This window comes from Rhinopithecus roxellana, chromosome 3 (assembly GCF_007565055.1).
Source record: "Rhinopithecus roxellana isolate Shanxi Qingling chromosome 3, ASM756505v1, whole genome shotgun sequence".
In the NCBI taxonomy this organism is placed as follows: Eukaryota; Metazoa; Chordata; class Mammalia; order Primates; family Cercopithecidae; genus Rhinopithecus; species Rhinopithecus roxellana.
The window spans coordinates 156,364,558-156,380,981 of NC_044551.1; the positions used below are offsets into that span (position 1 = coordinate 156,364,558).

At 52.5% G+C, this 16,424-nt stretch overlaps 1 long non-coding RNA gene across 2 annotated transcripts in view; it reads left to right on the top strand.

The window, feature by feature from the left end:
- The first annotated feature begins 272 nt into the window (after window positions 1-272).
- LOC115896512 overlaps window positions 273-16,424 on the top strand; it is a 41,791-nt gene continuing 25,639 nt past the window's right edge. Inside the window, exons 1-2 of one of the 2 annotated variants that reach the window (XR_004056407.1) lie at window positions 273-360; window positions 13,164-13,228. This is a non-coding gene — a long non-coding RNA (uncharacterized LOC115896512). Of the gene's footprint in view, window positions 370-13,163; window positions 13,229-16,424 lie in introns of both variants that reach the window. The other variant, XR_004056408.1, reaches the window with a different exon arrangement.

Below are 16,424 nucleotides of genomic sequence, written 5' to 3' on the forward strand. Positions count from 1 at the left end.
TCGCCAGAGGTAGCGGCCTTCGCCCTCACCCTGCAGGGTGTTCCAGCCGGGGTCACATGGCCTAAGGCTACAGAGGAGGGGGGCGCCCTTAATCCCTACGTGCCCGCCCACCCCGCTCCCACGCTGGGGCCCTGTCTGGGGTCTCTGGGAGAGTCACCCCCAACTTCCTGCCCCCACCCCGCCTCCACGCCCCGGCTCTGAGACTTCCTGCCTCCCCGGCTCCGGGCAGCTCAGGCTGTGGGAAGCTGGCGGGGCGGGGGCGGCCCGATCCCCTCCCTCTGTGCACTCGACGGGGCGCTGGGGGTCCGGGAGGAAGTGTGCACGCTGGGGGGCACGGCTCGGCCCAGAAGCCGCCATCCGGTGGGTCAGGTGCGGCCTCTCAGCCTGGGAGGGCGGGCGGGCAGGCCTGTTGCTAATGGTGCTGGGACGGGCGGTTGGCGGGGGGATGGTAGCCGGGGAGCCTGTGGGAGCCCCGTTTCCAGGGTTCCGGGTGCGGACGTGGCGAGCTCTGGAGACTGCAACCCCGGCCGCCGCGCCCCAGGCGGTCCCAGTCCCTAAGCAGCCCGCACGGGCCTCCCGCTAGCTGCCTGTGCGCCTAGGCTGAGGTGCTGGGGAGCTCCCGAAGCGGAATTCCTAGCCTCCGGGCTAAGCGCGCGCCCCTAATCGAAGTTTTTGGGGCCTTGGCTTTCACAGCCAAGAAGAAATAATTCCAACCACAGATTTTCAGAACCACGTGCCAAACACCATGATAAGCGTTGAACGTATTTTGTATCAATTAGGCCTCACAACAATTCCATTTTGCTGATGAGCAAGCTGTGGCGCAGAGAGGTGGTGACTTGGCCGAAGTCACACAGCTAGTAAGTTATCCAGGCGGGGCTCGGCTGTATCTCCAAAGCCAGCGTTGTTAGCCTCGGGTGGTCACGTCTTAGCAAGAGCTCTGCAGTTGTGCGCCAATATAGGTCGATTACCCAGGGCATCCACGAATGCAGACAGCCCCTTGGCGGCGTCTTGCCGCACGTGTTCTCGTCTTGGGGTTGGGCACGTGTTTCGTGGCGCAGTCCCGCGTGTCAGAGCCCGGGGACAGAGGTATAGCCTAGTGCACTGGTGCCCAGGTGCGCCATTCGCCGTTGGGACCTGGCAGTCATATGGCTGGGGCCTGAGCTGCGAGCAGGGCGGAGCGGGGGCGGAGAACTCGGAGCTGAGTCCACGCGAGCCGCGGCGCCTGGGAGGCCGCAATCCCGGCGCCTGCAGCCGGCGAGGCGCGGGGTGACGCGCGGGGGCCCAGCTACCGTGACCTCCTCCGCGGTTGCCATGGAGACCGTGCACTATAAATAAAAAAAAAAAAAAAAGGAGGAGGAATTTCAAACCCGTTTTCTACGGCGCTTGGCGGGAGGGGGGAGGAAAGCTCTCTTTGAATCGAGTTTCCCATTTCACCTTCCCAGGCGGCGGGAGCGCTTCCCCCGCAGCCCAGCCGGGAAATTGCCGCCCCTCACGCCGCGTGGCGCCCCCTGAGGAAGCTAATTAGCGCAGCCCAGGGAGCTGGAGACAGGGGGACCGAGCCCCGGGGGGCCAGGACCCGCCTCTTTTGTGGGGGGAAGCGCCTACAAATTGCCCCCCATCTCTCCAGGCGCGCGCGCAGCCCAGCGCGGGCCGGGGCACGGGGCGCAGGCGGGAGGTCGCATCTGCAGCTTTGGCGCAATGAATCAGGCGCGGCCGCCGCCGCCGCCGCCGCCGAGCGCGTCTGGCATCCGGAGTCTCCCGGGATCGAAAATAATTTGGGCAAAGCGGTGGGAGGTGTGTGTGCGCGCGCTCCGAGGGGAGGGCGGGGGAGCAGGCCGGGCGGGGTGCGCGGGGCGGGGGGAGGTGCCATCCGACAGCCCCGCTGTGGTGAGAACAGAGTTGACACTTCTTTCCTTTCCACTTACTGCGGCAAGTACTGCGAGGAAGTTTAACCCTCTCGCTGCTTGGAGGGTTAGAGGCTCTGGGAACGCCCTCATGAGGGCGCGCCGGAGCGGGGGGTTCCAGGTGTGCAGACTCCTTTGGAGTGGGCTGTTGTGGCAGGCTGGAGTCAGCCTTCTAGCTCCTCAGACCAGCGCTCCTACCCGACATTCCTCAAGGCATCCTTCTGGGGCTTTCTTAATCCTTCCGTTTGCCTTCTGTGCATCTGGCTAGTGTCAGCGCTATGGCCTCAGTTTCCCCACCTATACAAGAGGGTGGGGATTCTATAGCACCTTCCCTGTCGGTTTAGTGACCCTGGTTTCGTGACCCTCTCTCTGGCTTGATCCCTGGGCCTGGGCAGGGGTGAGCCCATTAGGGCAGGCGGGTGCAGGAGTCAGAACCTGACCCTCCTTGTCTCCCACCAGCGCTCTGGGCGCCGTTCGTCAAAATGGCCGGGTTCCTGTTTTTGCCTCTGAAGGCAGAAATGTCACTGCCGCTGCATTAAGCACGCTCGGCGGGAACTCGGTTTGGAGCGAGGAGCTGGCGCTCAGCCCTGCCAAGCTGCCTGCCGCAGGGGGGGTGGGGATGGGCTGGCTGGCCAGCCGGCCTGGCTGGGGTCAGTCTTTGTCTATGAGGGGCTCCCACCTTCCTGTCTCTAGCCCGTCATGGCCCACTCCCCTAAACCGTGCTGGTTGCTCCCACCCCACTCAAGTTTGGCGGGGGCAGGGCGGGGGAGATGGTGGGGGGGGATTAAAGGGGAGGATCTGTGCCCCTCTGGCTCGGGGATAGCAGGGAGGTGATTGGGCAGAACTCATTTCCTTCTCCCCACCCCCATAATTGGCAACACCTCTGGAATTCATGGATCATCTCCCCCCTAATGTTGCCCATTTGACGAGGAAGGAATGGTAGCCAGGCCTCAGGGCATCCTCAGTCTTCTGACCTGAAGTTTCTCCAGGAGGGCTTGGGGGAGAGGGTGCATTTCACCTTTTCCTAGCTTCCTTCTGGTCAAGGGATCCCACCACCCCAGGAATTCTCAAATCCTGGTGCACAGCAGACCACTTGTCTTTGTGAGCACACAGATGTGAGGAGGAGGAGGCAGGCCAGTGTGGAGAGTCTGATTTAGTGGGTCTGAAGTGGTCCTGTGATCTGCACACCTCACGAGACCCGAGGGAAGGCCCCCACCCTCACTGAGAGGCATGCTGGGAGTTGCACAGAAATCAGAGGTGATGGAGTTTAGCAAGTCACTGAACAATGGGAGATTGAGAGAGGGATCACTTAGTAAGGTAGGAACTTGGTGGTTGAGAGTGTGGGCTCTGGACTCAGGAGGACCAAGCTTAAATCCTGGCTCTGCCACTAATTGACTGCATGCTGGAGGGCAGATGACCCAAACTGAGCTTGGTTGTCTCAGTTTTAAAATGGGGGTAACACTGATGGTCCCTAACCCCACCAAAACAATGTGTGGCTTCTATGGGACAGTGCATGGAAAGTGCTGAATGTAGGTCCAGGTACTTAGTAACTGCATGATACATGTGAGCCTCTGTCATTGTCATCACTATTAAAACTATTGGAACTCAGATTTGTAGTTCAGACTTTAGTTTTGGGGTGGAGGAGAGTCTGGCCCAAATGTCTCTGGTTCTCCTAGTCTCATCCTTTAGGGGTCCACCAGGTCGTGGGCAGGGGAGAGTGAGCGTGGGGTAGGGTTCAGTCCCCTGGGTGTGGTCTCATCTGTGGGTCTCCACTCCCTACCCCAAGCCCTAGTGCCTTAGGTCTCTTTCACCCTTGGGTGTCCCCTCACAGCTCCCACTTGGAGCTACAGATGCCCACTGGGCACTGGCTTGGCTGGTACTTGAGGGCTTGCCCCTCCTAGACCCATGTCCAGCCTCACTTCTCTGTGAAGCATCAGATTCTGTGATGGTGGTACAAGTGCCCGGGTAAGTTAGGCCCCTGCACCCTGGGTGGTAGGGGAACTGGGAGTGTTAATGTTGAGCATGTGGGGTGCAGGAATAGGACACCCAAATTGGAGCAGCCTTTGGAATGTGGAATCCCACTTCCCTCTTTGGAAAGATAGATTGAGGGGAGCTGAGTGAGGACATAGTACTAATGTGTGCCTGGAATCTAGGGCTGATACCTGTTTCATTCGGGATATTTGGGACTGCCGGTTTCAGAATACAGGAAGGACTAACTGAAAACGAAGGCTACACACTGGGGAGGATCCTGGGGCAGATGCCTTGGCATGGGAGCATTCTTTTTTCTTTTTCTTTTCTTTGTTTTTTGAGATGGAGTCTCACTCTGTCGCCCAGGCTGGAGTGCAATGGTGCGATCTCAGCTCACTGCAACCTCCGCCTCCCGGGTTCAAGAGATTGTCCTGTCTCAGCCTCCTGCGTAGCTGGGATTACATGCACACACCATCATGCCTGGCTAATTTTTTTGTATTTTAGTAGAGATGGGATTTCACCGAGTTTCCCAGGCTGGTCTTGAACTCCTGAGCTCAGGCAATCCACCCACCTCGGCCTCCCAAAGTGCTAGGATTACAGGCGTGAGCCACAGCACCTGGCCTGGCATGGGAGCATTCTAACTTGACTTGGGGAAGGGGTGTCTGTCCACTTGAGGCTGCCAGGTGGCTGAGGCTGAGATGACCTCATAGAGCTCCTTCTTGGGCTGTAGGCAGCAAAGGGCACCAGCTTTGGACTCTACTCTTCTCACGTGTGCTTGCACATCTGCCCATGCTCAGCCACACTGACCCAGATTCATACTGGCCCATATGTTCTCATGCCCCCACGTGTACATTCATGTACATGCTAATGTACATGTGCACACGTGGTATACCACCACATGTACAACACACGTGTATGCTTATGCATGCACAAGTACACACAGGTACACACTTGGATAACCAGATGCACACATACTAACTTGCACACGGGCACTCTGATGCACCCATGCATACATTAACACCATGTACACACACAGTAACAAATGCACACGCATGGGCAAACCCACAGCCATTTGCTCTTCCATCAGCCAATTCGTGTGTATGTAAACTGTATCTCCCATGAGAATAGCGCTATCTTTGTTCATTGTCAAGTCTCCTAAGATAAGAGAGGTTTGTTCAACCTCAAGGCTCACGTGCTTGGTACTTGGGAGGTAAACAATACAGTATTGTCTGGAATATATGAGTAATTGTATAAGTGTATATAGAAATGAGTAATCTATGGTGAATAATAACCATAATAGTAAATGCCACCCCCATTTATTGAGTAGGTGCTATGTGCCTAACCCTGTGTTACCAGTACCATCTCAGCCTCATAGCAACCTATGAGGGAAGTACTTTTTTTGGGTTTTTTTTTTCTTTCTTTCTTTTTTTTTTTTTTTGAGACGGAGTCTTGCTCTGTCACCTAGGCTGGAGTGCAGTGGCGCGATCTCGGTTCACTGCAAGCTCCTCCTCCCGGGTTCACACCATTCTCCTGCATCAGCCTCCTGAGTAGCTGGGACTACAAGCGCCGCCACCACGCCTGGCTACTTTTTTGTATTTTTAGTAGAGATGGGGTTTCACCGTGTTAGTTGGGATGATCTCGATCTCCTGACCTCGTGATCCGCCCGTCTCGGCCTCCCAAAGTGCTGGGATTATAGGCGTGAGCCACCGTGCCCGGCCGTTTTCTTTTCTTTTTTTTTTTTTGAGATGGAGTCTTACTCTGTCACCAGGCTGGAGTGCAGTGGCGTGATCTCAGCTCACTGCAACCTCCGCCTCCCAGGTTCAAGAGATTCTCCTGCCTCAGCCTCCCAAATAGCTGGGATTACAGGCACGCGCCACTGCGCCCAGCTAATTTTTTGTATTTTAGTAGAGACGGGGTTTCACCATGTTGGCCAAGATGGTCTCAATCTCCTGACCTCGTGATCCACCCGCCTCCACTTCTCAAAGTGCTGGAATTACAGGCATGAGCCACCATGCCCAACCGAGGCAAGTACTCTCATAATTTCTGCTTAGGCGTTTGGGAACTGAGGCTACAAGAAACAGTCATTGCCTGTACCGGCTTGCTAAGGCTCGCATAACAAAATACCCCAGACTGGGTGGCTTACAGTTCTGGAAACCAGATGTCCAAATTCAAGGTCTTGGGAGGACCCTTCTGAGGGCTGTGAAGGAAGGATCTGTTCAGGTCTCTTTCCTTGGCTTGTAGATGGCCAACTTCTCCCTGCGTATCTTCGTCTCGTCACCTTGTCTAACCTCTCTGCGTATCTGTTTCCAAACTACCCCTGCTTATGAGGACACCAGTCATATTGATTAGGGCCCACCCCAAAGACCTCCTTTTTTTTTCTGAGACAGAGTCTCTCTATGTTGCCGAGGCTAGAGTGCAATGGTACGATCTCGGCACACTGCAACCTCCGTCTCCTGGGTTCAAGCAATTCTCCTGCCTCAGCCTCCTGAGTAGCTGGGATTACAGGCTCCTACCACCACGCCAGGGTAATTTTTGTATTTTTAGTAGAGATGGGCTTTCACCATGTCGGCCAGGCTGGTCTTGAACTCCTGACCTCAGGTGATCCACCTGCCTTGGCCTCCCAAAGTGCTGGGATTACAGGCGTGAGCCACTGCTCACAGCCTTTTTTTTTTTTTTTTTTTTTTTTTTTTTTTTGAAACGCAGTTTCACTCTTGTTGCCCAGGACTTTTAGTAGATACGGGGTTTCACCATGTTGGTCAGGCTGATCTCAAACTCCTGACCTCAGGTGATCCACCTGCCTCAGCCTCCCAAAGTGCTGGGATTACAAGCGTGAGCCACTATGCCTGGCCAAAGACCTCATTTTAATTTGAATTTATCTGTAAAGACCCTATTCCCAAGTAAGGTCACATTCTGAGATACTGAAGGCTTATTAAAGACTTTAACTTATGAATTTTTGGAGGTACCCAATTCAACCCATAATACTACCCAAGTTTGCACAGCTGGGAAGTAGTGTAAACAGGATATGATCCTGAGTCTGGAATGCCAGGGCCCATGGTATCACTCTACTAAGTAGTGCAGAGTTTGGGGTGTGTGTGTGTGTATGTGTGTGTGTGTGTCCTGGTGGTTGCTATCTGATGCTATTATTTCCTGCTAGCAGGTGGGCATCTAGAGCCTGCTTGCATGAAGGAGTTGGCCCCTATTCACCCTGGCTTGCTGGTGCGCTGGAAGCTTTTACACTTCTTCTGTCATGGCATGGGCACCCAGAGCCATCCCCCAGGGCTGTGGTGGCCAATGCTGACCAGCCAACACTGATAGGAGTGCCTAGAGGGGGACATGGGGGGCCAGGGAGCTGCTGACTTCCCCCTACCCCCACCACTAGCCATCATCTCCAATGCTGCAGCCTCATTTCAAAGGCTTAGCCTATTCAGGTGGGAAGCTGGAGACATTTTGGAGGTGGGTAGGGGCAGTCATGAGACCTCCCTGCATCAACTGGGGCAGCTAAGACCAGGCAGGCCTGTGCTGACCTTTGTCCATAGCCTGAACCTCTCCTTGTGCCACACAGGAGGCAGGGAGGCTGGACCTCACCCCTCTTGCTCCTCTGAGCTTAGCTGGAGGCCCAAAAAAGAGCCCTGGCAAAGGAGGGAGACAAAACACCTAGTCTGATGGGGAGACACAGCCTCAGTTCTAAGAGGAGCACAGGTTTGGGAGGGAAGGCCTCTGTCTTCCGGAATTTTTCAGTCTGAAAAGCCCCAGACTCTCTAAGCCTCACTTTGCTCATCCAGGAAGTGGGGATGACAGTGTAGTCAGCAGTGAGGGTTCCATATGGAAGTTATGATATGGAAGGACCAGGGACCAGGATCAACATGGATATCTTTTTTTTTTTTTTTTTTTGAGACGGAGTCTCGCTCTGTCGCCCAGGCTGGAGTGCAGTGGCCGGATCTCAGCTCACTGCAAGCTCCGCCTCCCGGGTTTACACTATTCTCCTGCCTCAGCCTCCCGAGTAGCTGGGACTACAGGCGCCCGCCACCACGCCCGGCTAGTTTTTTGTATTTTTTAGTAGAGACGGGGTTTCACTGTGTTAGCCAGGATGGTCTCGATCTCCAGACCTCGTGATCCGCCCGTCTCGGCCTCCCAAAGTGCTGGGATTACAGGCTTGAGCCACCGCGCCCGGCCGTAACATGGATATCTTAAACCGTGCATAGCCACAGCATTCAGGGGGATGATGATGACGATGATGATTATTATCATTGGTAATATTTACTGGGCATTTACTAGACCTCAAGTCAAATGCTAAGTGCATGCTTTACCCAATTATCTCAGTTAATCATTTTTTTTTTTTCTTTTTCCTGAGATTGAGTCTTACTCTGTTGCCCAGGCTGGCGTTCGGTGGTGTGATCTCAACTCCCTGTGACCTCCCCGCTCAAGTGATTCTCAAGTGGTTCAAGTGATTCTTCCCCCTCAGCCTCCAGAGTAGCTGGAACTACAGACATGCGCCACCACACCTGGCTAATTTTTATTTATTTATTTATTTCGTCTCAGTTTGTTGCCCAGGCTGGAGTGCAGTGGTGCAATCTTGGCTCACTGCAAACCATTTGGCTCACCCCTGTAATCTCAACACTTTGGGAGGCTGAGGTGGGTGGATAACTTGAGCTCAGGAGTTCAAGACCAGTCTGAACAACATGGTTGATATGATTTGGCTGTGTCCCCACCCAAATCTCAACTTGAATTGTATCTCCCGTAATTCCCATGTGTTGTGGGAGGGACCCAGAGGGAGGTAATTGAATCATGGGGGCTGGTCTTTCCTGTGCTATTTTTGTGATAGTAAGTATCATGAGATCTGATGGATTTATCAGGGGTTTCTGTTTTTGCTTCTTCCTCATCTTTCTCTTGCTGCTATCATGTAAGAAGTGCCTTTCACCTCCCACCATGATTCTGAGGCCTCCTCAGCCATGTGGAACTGTAATTTCTTTTCTTTTTTTTTTTTTTTTTGAGGCAGAGTCTCGCTCTGTCGCCCGGACTGGAGTGCAGTGGCCAGATCTCAGCTCACTGCAAGCTCTGCCTCCCGGGTTTACGCCATTCTCCTGCCTCAGCCTCCCGAGTAGCTGGGACTACAGGCGCCCGCCACCTCGCCCGGCTAGTTTTTGTATTTTTAGTAGAGATGGGGTTTCACTGTGTTAGCCAGGATGGTCTCGATCTCCTGACCTCGTGATCCGCCTGTCTCGGCCTCCCAAAGTGCTGGGATTACAGGCTTGAGCCACCGCACCTGGCCTATTGTAATTTCAATTAAACCTTTTTTTATTCCCAGTTTCAAGTATGTCTTTATCAACCGTATGAAAACGGACGAATACAGTAAATTGGTACCAGGAGTGGGGTGTTGCTGAAAAGATACCAAAAGAAGTGGAAGCAACTTTGGAACTGGGTAACGGGCAGAGGTTGGAACAGTTTGGAGGACTCAGAAGAAGACAGGAAAATGAGGGAATGTTTGGAACTTCCTAGAGACTTGTCAAATGGCTTTGCCCAAAATGCTGATAACGATATGGACAATAAGGTCCAGGCTGAGGTGGTCTCAGATGGACATGAGGAACTTGTTGGGAACTGGAGTAAAGGTGACTCTCATTATTTATTTATTTATTTAAATTTTTTTTTTTTTGAGACAGAGTCTTGCTCTGTCACTCAGGCTGGAGTGCAATGGCACGATCTGGGCTTACTGCAACCTCCGCCTTCCAGGTTCAAGCAATTCTCCTGCCTCAGCCTCCCAAGTAGCTGGGATTACAGGTACCCACCACCATGCCTGGCTAATTTTTGTGTTTTTAGTAGAGATGGAGTTTTGCCATGTTGGCCAGGCTGGTCTTGAACTCCTGATCTCAGGTGATCTGCCCACCTTGGCCTTCCAAAGTGCTGGGATTACAGGTGTGAGCCACCACACCTGGGGTTTGTTTTTTTTTTTTTTTTTTTGAGACGGAGTCTCACTCTGTGGCCCAGGCTGGAGTAGTGGTGCAATCTCTGCTCACTGCAAGCTCCGCCTCCTGGGTTCCTGCCATTCTCCTGCCTCAGCCTCCTGAGTAGCTGGGACTACAGGCGCCCACCACCACACTCGGTTAATTTTTCGTATTTTTAGTAGAGACAAGATCTCATCGTGTTAGCCAGGATGGTCTCAATCTCCTGACCTTGTGATCTTCCTGCCTCGGCCTCCCAAAGTGCTGGGATTACAGGCGTGAGCCACCGTATGTGGCCTTTTCTTTCTTTCTTTTTTTTTTTTAGACAGAGTCTCACTGTGTCACCAGGCTAGAGTGCAGTGGCGCAATCTCGGCTCACTGCAACCTCTCTCTGCTTCCTGGGTTCAAGCGATTCCCCTGCCTCAGCCTTCTGAGTAGCTAGGACTATAGGCGCACGCCACTACGCCTCGCTAATTTTTGTATTTTTAGTAGAGACGAGGTTTTGCCATGTTGGCCAGGATGGTCTCAATCTCCTGACCTTGTGATCTGCCCACCTTGGCCTCCCAAAGTACTGGGATTACAGGCTTGAGCCACTGTGCCTGGCCTCTTGTTATATGTTAGCAAAGAGACTGGTGGCATTTTGCCTCTGCTCTAGAGATTTGTGGAACTTTGAACTTGAGAAAGATGATTTAGGGTATCTGGTAGAAGACTGTTCTAAGCAGTAAAGCATTCAGGAGGTGACTTGGGTGCTATTAAAGGCATTCAGTCTTATAAGGGAAGCAGAGCAAAGTTTGGAAAATTTGCAGCCTGACTATGCAATAGAAAAGAAAAACCCTTTTTCTGGGGAGAAATTCAAGCTGGCTGCAGAAATTTGCATAAGTAGTAAGGAGCCTAATGTTAATGCCCAAGACCATGGGGAAAACGTCTCTAGGCCATGTCAGAGACCTTCATGGCAGCCTCTCCCATCACAGGCTGGGAGGCCCAGGAGAAAAAAGTTGTTTCATGGGCTGGACCCAGGGTCCCCATGCTGTGTGCAGCCTAGGGATTTGGTGCCCTGTGTTCCAGCTGCTCCAGCTGTGGTTGAAAGGGGCCAATATACATAATGGACTTTGGCTTCAGAGGGTGGAAACCCCAAGCCTTGGCAGCTTCCACGTTATGTTGAACTTGAAGATGCACAGAAGTCAAGAATTGAGGTTTTGGTACCTCCACCTAGATTTCAGAAGATGTATAGAAAGTCCTGGATGCCCAGGCAAAAATTTGCTGCAGGGACAGGGCTGTCATGGAGGACCTCTGCTAGGGCAGTGTGGAAGGGAAATGTGGGGTCAGAGCCCCCACACAGAGTCTCAGCTGGGGCACTGCCTAGTGGAGTTGTGAGAAGATGGCCACCACCCTCCAGATCCCAGGATGGTAGATCCACCAACAGCTTGCACCATGCGCCTGGAAAAGCTGCAGACACTCAACACCAGCCTGTGAAAGCAGCCAGGAGGGAGGTTGTACCCTGCAAAGCTACAGGGGCGGAGCTGCCTAAGACCATGGGAACCTACCTCTTGCATCAGTGTGACCTGGATGTGAGACCTGGAGTCAAAGGAGACCATTTTGAAGCTTTAAAATTTGACTGCCCCGCTGGATTTTGAACTTGCATGGGGCCTATAACCCCTTTGTTTTGGCCAATTTCTCCCATTTGGAATGGCTGTATTTACCCAATACCTGTACCCCCACTGTATGTAGGAAGTAACTAGCTTGCTTTAGTATTTGTTTTTTTTTTTTTTTGAGATGGAGTCTCACTCTGTCTCCCAGACTGGAGTGCAGTGGCATGATCTTGGCTCACTGCAACCTCTGCCTCCCAGGTTCAAGCAATTCTCCTGCCTCAACCTCCCGGGTAGCTGGGACTGCAGGCATGTGCCACCACACCCGGCTGATTTTTTATTTTTAGTAGAGATGGGATTTCACCATATTGGCCAGGCTGGTCTCAAACTCCTGACCTCAGGTGATCAACCTGCCTTGGCCTCCCAAATGCTGGGATTACAAGTGTGAGCCACCGCACCTGGCTTTTTTTTTTTTTTTTTTTTTTTTGAGACGAAGTCTCGCTCTGTCGCCCAGGCTGGAGTGCAGTGGCCGGATCTCAGCTCACTGCAAGCTCCGCCTCCCGGGTCCACGCCATTCTCCTGCCTCAGCTTCCCGAGTAGCTGGGACTACAGGCGCCCGCCATCTTGCCCGGCTAATTTTTTTTTTTGTATTTTTTAAGTGGAGACGGGGTTTCACTGTGTTAGCCAGGATGGTCTCGACCTCCTGACCTTGTGATCCGCCCGCCTCGGCCTCCCAAAGTGCTGGGATTACAGGCTTGAGCCACCGCGCCCGGCCTTTTTTTTTTAAGACAGAGTCTCACTCTGTTGCCCACGCTGGAGTGTAGTGGCACAATTTCAGCTCACTGCAGCCTCCACCTCCCAGGTTCAAGTAATTCTCCTGCCTCAGCCTCTTGAGTAGCTGGAACTACAGGCACATGCCACCACGCCCAGCTAATTTTGTAGTTTTAGTAGAGGCGGAGTTTCACCATGTTGGCCATGCTGGTATCAAATTCCTGACTTCAAATGATCCACCCACCCTGGCCTCCCAAAGTGCTGTGATTACAGGTGTGAGCCACTGCACCTGGCTGCTTGCTTTTGATTTTACAGGCTCATAGGTGGAAGGGACTTGCCTTGTCTCAGATGAGACTTTGGACTGTGGACTTTTGGGTTAATGGTGAAATGAGTTAAGACTTTGGGGGACCAGGTGTGGTGGCTCACGCCTGTGGTCCCAGCACTTTGGGAGGCGGAGATGGGTGGATCACGAGGTCAGAAGATCGAGACCATCCTGGCTAACACGGTGAAACCCCGTCTCTACTAAAAATGCAGAGAATTGGCCAGGCGTGGTGGCAGGCGCCTGTAGTCCCAGCTACATGGGAGGCTGAGGCAGGAGAATGGCGTGAGCCTAGGGGGCAGAGCTTGCAGTGAGTGGAGATCACGCCACTGCACTCCAGCCTAGGCGACACAACGAGGCTCCGTCTCAAAAAAAAAAAAAAAAAAAAAGACTTTAGGGGACTGTTGGGAAGGCATGATTGGTTTTGAAATGTGAGGACATGAGATTTGGGGGAGCCAGGGTCAGAATCATATGGTTTAGCTGTGTCCCCACCCAAATCTCAACTTGAATTGTGTCTCCCATAATTCCCACATGTTGTGGGAGGGACCCGGGGGAAGTAATTGAATCGTAGGGTCTGGTCTTTCTGTGCTATTCTTGTGATAGTGAATAAGTCTCATAAGATCTGATGGGTTTATCAGGGGTCTCCACTTTTGCTTATTCCTCATTTTTCTCTTCCCAGCATCATGTAAGAAGGGCTTTTCGCCTCCCGCCATGATTCTGAGGCCTCCCCAGCCATGTGGAACTGTAAGTCCAATTAAACCTGTTTTTGTTCCCAGTTTCAGGTATATCTTTTTTTTTTTTTTTTTTTTTTTTTTGAGACAGAGTCTCGCTCTGTCGCCCAGGCTGTCATGCAGTCGCACAATCTCGGCTCACTGCAAGCTCCACCTCCCGGGTTCACGCCATTCTCCTGCCTCAGCTTCCTGAGTAGCTGGTACTACAGTTGCCCACCACCATACCGAGCTAATTTTTTTGTATTTTTAGTAGAGACGGGGTTTCACCATGTTAGCCAGGATGGTCTTGATCTCCTGACCTCGTGATCCACCTGCCCCGGCCTCCCAAAGTGCTGAGATTACAGGTGTGAGCTACCGTGCCCTGCCAGTTTCGGGTATATCTTTATCAGCCATGTGAAAACGGACTAATACAATGGTGAAACTTTGTCTCTACAAAAAATACCAAAATTAGCCAGGTGTAGTGGTATATGCCTGTAGTCCCAGCTACTAGGGAGGCCGAGGTGAGAGGATCGCTGGAGATCAGGAGGTCGAGGCTTCAGTGAGCTGTGAGTGTGCCACCACTCCAGACTGGGTGACGGCATGAGGCCTTGTCTGAAAAATAAATAAGTAAATGAAGAAACAGATCCAGTGAGGTGGACTTGCCCAGTGTCACACAGCTGGAGAGCGACAGAGTGCAGGTTTGACCCTGCTCTGAAGATTTTACTGGCTGGGCACAGTCAGTGACTCATGCCGGTAATCTCAGCACTTTGGGAGGCCAAGGCAGAAGGGTAGTTTGAGCCTAGGAGTTCAAGACCAACCTGGGAGACCCTGTCTTTACAAAAATTACAAAAATTAGCTGCGCATGGTAGCAATCACCTTTAGTCCCAGTTACTTGGGAGGCTGAGGTGGGAGGAGCTCTTGAGTCTGGGAGGTCCAGGCTGCAGTGAGCTATGATTGTGCCACTGCCCTCTAGTCAGGGTGACAGTGAGACCTTGTCTCTAAAGAAAAAAAAAGGTTTTACAGTAGGCCCTGCAATTGTGTGAAGACAGGGATCTCAGGGTGGGGGCCTAGGAGTAAGGACTCTACCATGGCTGGTAATGGCCCCAGTTCTGGGGTCCCCACCCTCTGAGCCTACACCCAGTTCTCAGAGGTATAGGCTGAGGAGTGTTCTTTCTCAAGGTGAACCAGGCCCCTGTCTCTGGATTTTTTTTTTTTTTTTTTTGAGATGGAGTCTTGCTCTGTTGCCCAGGCTGGAGTGCAGTGAGATCTCGGCTCACTGCAATCTCCCCCTCCCGGGTTCAAGCAATTATCTGCCTCAGCCTCCTGAGTAGCTGGGATTATAGGCGCTCATCACCACTTCTGGCTAATTTTTTGTATTTTCAGTAGAGACAAGGTTTCACCATCTTGGCCAGGCTGGTCTTGAACTCCTGACCTCGTGATTCACCTGCCTCAGCCTCCCAGAAGTGCTGGGATTACAGGCGTGAGCCACTGCGCCTGTATAATTGTTTTTTTTTTTTTTTTTTTTTTTGAGACGGAGTTTCACTCTTGTCACCTGGGCTGGACTGGACTGCGATGGCACGGTCTCGGCTCACTGCAACATCTACCTCCCAGGTTCAAGTGATTCTCCTGCCTCAGCCTCCTGAGTAGCTGGGATTACAGGTGCCCGCCATCATGCCTGGCTAATTTTTGTATTTTTAGTGGAAATGGGGTTTCACCATGTTGGCCAAGCTGGTCTCGAACTCATGGCCTCAGGTGATCCACTTACCTCCTTCCAAAGTGCTGGGATTACAGGCGTGAGCCACTGCGCTCGACCTGCCTCTGGATTTTTGAAGTTGGTCCTTACAGCTCCCTGTAAGGTGAGAACTATTCCTGTTTTATAGGTGAAGATACTGAGACCCAGAGTCAGAGTCAGTCCCCTAAGCAAGTCAGCAGGGCAGTGCCAGTCTCAAACTCAGGACTCCTGACTCCATGTTGATATTCTTTCTGTTGGAGGCAGGTGTCTTCAGGTAATTTGAGAACAGACGTCCTTTTTGGTTCCCTTCCCCAAACCTGGGTTGCCACAAACATGAGACTAAGGGCAAGTTAGGGGAGGGTGTAGATCCTGAAAACCAACTCCCAATAGCAACACCAGTGTTAATTTAGCAGCGGGTGTGTATTGATGGCTCACTTTGTGCCGGGCATGGTGCTTCTGTGTGCATGTGTGTGCAGCCTCAGAATCCTCCTCAACACAGTGCTTCAGACAGCGACTGTCAGCCAACGGGAAAAGACATAGGCCTGCAGTTCAGATCAGCCCATGTTAGTGAGCAGCAGGCATGAGGAGAGAACTGGCCAGTACTGGGGAGAACAAGGCCAGCATCTAGGAGGCAGATGTGAGACAATGTCGATAATGTAGGGGAACAGCTAGACTGTGGGGACACAGACATGGGGCCCCTGATGTCAAACTGAGGGGTTTGACAAGAAAGGTTTCTTGGAGGAAGTGATATTTCAGCTGAACTCCTCTGCACCCTTAGGTGTTCCCCAAACCAGAGTATGCCCCATCCTACCTCATACCATCCATCCTCCAAGATGATGAGAGTTAGGGGTTCAATAGGATTGAGCCAGGCAAAGAAGATAGGGTGGCAAGGAAGAGTTCCCAGTTCTAGGCTGGGAGAATAGCACCCCAGAGGCCTGAAATAGGAAGGAGGGCAGCCTATCTGTGGAACTTAAAGATGCTAAATGAGGGCCGGGCGCGGTGGCTCACGTCTGTAATCTCAGCACTTTGGGAGGCCGAGGCAGGCGGATCACGAGGTCAGGAGATTGAGACCATCCTGGCTAACACGGTGAAACCCCATCTCTACTAAAAATACAAAAAATTAGCCGGGCGTGGCGGTGGGCGCCTGTAGTCCCAGCTACTCAGGAGGCTGAGGCAGGAGAATGGCGTGAACCTGGGAGGCGGAGCTTGCCGTGAGCCGAAATCGTGCCACTGCACTCCAGCCTGGGTGACTAAGTGAGACTCTGTCTTAAAAAAAAAAAAAAAAAAGATGCTAAATGAGGCAGAAGGTGGAGTATAAAGGGGCAGAGGGGAGGCAGGGGAGGGCATTCATTTAGGGCACTGCAGACCAGGAGAAGAGGTCTGGGCTTAATGTTGTGGCATAGGGGTCCACTGATCTAGCTTCCCATCCGCCCCTCACATGGTACTTTCTTATCTCCAAGACCTTCTCACATCAGCCAGATTCACCCAATACTTCTTG